Below are 3108 nucleotides of genomic sequence, written 5' to 3'. Positions count from 1 at the left end.
TGGACAAGATTACTTTTTATCCTCCCTACAAAAACTATACTTCCTGTCATAACCTAACCCTTAATAATAAAACATTAAAATTCAAATTTACACTAACTAAATGAAATCAACGTCACAAAAATTGCCCACACAATTGATTCCCGGACAGTTTCTTATAGCAAAAAAGATACATATTCTTATACTAATATTAATTATTCTAACCTTAGGTTATATTATTATTACTACATATCATTGTCACCATGTTAACACAACTAGCTAGCAACTTCATGCCAACTTCATGGTACGAGTCATCAACCCCATAAACTCATCCACATCAATCATCCCATCACCGTCGGCATCCGCCCCTCGCACCATTTTCCGGCAAGCCTCCAAGCTACACCTCTCTCCGAGCTGCCGGAGCACCTGCACCAACTCCTCCGCCGTTATTTTCCCGTTACCGTCCAAATCAAACACCTTAAACGCACTCTTAATATCACCCGTCTTAACTCCACCATCAGACTTCTGTGCATTCATGAACTCGTTAAAGTCAACGTACCCATCGCCGTCAGTGTCTATAGCTTGAAACGCTTTGGCTACCTCGGACTTAGTGGTGTTGTTACCTAGTACTGATGCGGCTGAACAGTACTCTTCCTTGGATATCTTTCCGTCCTTGTTTTTGTCGAATTTGTTGAACACTTGTCTCATCTCGTTGGTGTTTGGTTGGAAAACTGTTGGTGAAGTGGGTTTTGAAGGCGGAAGTTGGGATTTTGGTGTGGTTTTTTTTGATGCGCCATATTTGAAACTAAAGAAACTCTTGGTTGACATTGTTTTGTGAATTACAAGTTATGTTTTGGTAAAGTGATGTATGGTTTATTCTCTCTTTATAGATGACCATACGCGCAAGTATCAAATCTATTTCTTTTTATATTATTTTTATTATATAACTTTAAGCATCTTTAATAAGCAGACTTTATAGTGTTGTGATTAACTTAACTTAGGAACCGTTATAAATACCTAATCTAAAAGGAAAACGTCCATAGGTCATATGAGGTCAACAGCATACCGTATCTTCTATTTCTTTTCACGTTTGTCTTGGTTCACAAGTCTCTTAAAATTTTTATAACTGAGATTGTCTAAACTCTAAATATTCACAAACTCAAATTGTTTACAAAACGAGATTACCTAAGGAGTTTTTGCGACGGCCTTTTCAGTCTCAAATGTCAAATAATTATTTTTCTAGTAGTGACAGACTTTTTGTCCAAAGAATTTCCTCACATAGAAATTGTCTATAAAAAACTTCTTGTATGGAAATCAATGCCGTTCTTGGCTTGAAACCTCAACTTTAGCGTTAGATCGATCATCCTACAGAACTCAGTAGTGCAAATGGGTGGGGTGGATCAACTCCAAAATCTTGTTAAACAAGTATACGGAGTTAAAGAGGAGCGCTAATGAGTGTCGGTCCCCTTTGAGTGCTACCACGTAAGTGACGCCAAGGTTTAAGGGTGTGGGGCCAGACTTATTCCAACCAATCAAATGATCCCTTTCACATTTTTTGTATAAAAATAAAAAATGTGTTTTCTAATAAACTATTAAGTGCTTTGTGTGAAAGTTAATGAATGTCTCTTTACTTACATAGTCATTACATGACAGTATTTTTGCACTACTTAATAACTCCACTGCACATGGTCTTACAAGTATAGGCGTATGACATATCATTTGCTAGTATTTCACAAAATATTAAGAGAAAATTCTGAAAATAGTTCAAAAGAAGAAAGATAGTATGAAAATAGTCCTTGAAATTTTCAACTTACCAAGAAAATCCACCCAAAACCATCGACGCCGATACATTAGGTCTGAAAATTCGCCCACCACTAAATCATTTACACATGTAAAGTGATTGGCACAATCTGATAGTTTTACTTTCAAATCTATCTGTCCCGGTTATTCTGGTCTGAAATTCGTGTTCACGTGAAATTCGTCTGACCAAACGAAGGTTGAGCTCTTAGAGTTCTTCGGGGAAGGAGATGGGTGGCGGCGCGGCGAAGAAGAAGAAAAAGAAGGAGATGATGATGATGATGATGATGATGATGATGATGAGATAGAATCCACGAAATTCACGTGAAATTCGTCTGACCAGACGAAGGTTGAGCTCTTGGAGTTCTTCAGGGAAGGAGAGGGGTGGCAGCGCAGCGAAGGGAGGATGTGAAGAAGAAGATGATAGAATCCACGAAATTCACATGAAATTCATCTAGTCAGACGAAGTTCAAAAAACACGAATTTCCATGAAGGTGATTTTCAGAAAAAGATGCTTTTCAAACAAAAACAATCTGGTCCGATTTATTTAAAGGCAAAAGCCACATGGTAGGTAAGGGACGATACACTTATCAGAATATTAGTAGCTGTTGAAATCTATCGATTATAATACCAATGCGTCGGATCCGATAGTTTTCATTTGATGGTTTTTGGAACTTGATAATTTCTAAAACAATTTTGATAGTCTCTCTTTTTTATACTATTTTCAGAATTTTCCAAAATATTAAACTCAAGTACAATTGGTACACATACAAATCTTGGTTAGATATTATTCCTTGCCTAATATTCTCATGCATTGAACCTTTTTATATGGCCACCAAAATCGTTTATTCGCACAAACTTCAAGTTCTAATTCCAAACTACACATGCTTGACGTGTTATTCATTATGCCCAATTAACCATCAGCTTTTGTCACCTCTATCAACGTGCCTACATCGCCTTCCATTTATTGAATTACATATTATAGAGAAATCTAGTATACTACGACCCAAGTGAAATAAAATAAACATCCGAAATTAAGAATTAAAAGTTGAAAATATAGGTAAGTCAACTCATAACCATGACGATACAGTTTCCCACACACACACCTATATATATATTAAACTTTTTATTTTTATGTGTTTAACTACATACTATTAATTATCCATAGGGATAACAATGGGTGGGTTTGGGACGAGTCTAGGTATTCCCAGACCCAGACCCGCTTATAAAACCCCATCCCAGACCCGTCGGGTATTTATCGTGTAATTACCCATCGGGTCTTGGGTATACCCACAGGTTTCGGGTATACCCGTTAGTTTATTAAAAATACCCATC

At 36.8% G+C, this 3108-nt stretch overlaps 1 pseudogene; it reads right to left on the bottom strand.

Moving 5' to 3' along the window:
* Positions 1-261: 261 nt before the first annotated feature.
* On the bottom strand, positions 262-804 carry LOC143573035 (calmodulin-like protein 30 pseudogene; annotated as a pseudogene).
* Positions 805-3108: the final 2304 nt, after the last annotated feature.

Source organism: Bidens hawaiensis, unplaced genomic scaffold (genome assembly GCF_021521415.1).
Source record: "Bidens hawaiensis isolate Kalapana, Puna unplaced genomic scaffold, B.hawaiensis_p1.1 tig00026187_1, whole genome shotgun sequence".
Classification (NCBI taxonomy): domain Eukaryota; kingdom Viridiplantae; phylum Streptophyta; class Magnoliopsida; order Asterales; family Asteraceae; genus Bidens; species Bidens hawaiensis.
This window is presented reverse-complemented; position numbering and strand designations above follow the sequence as displayed.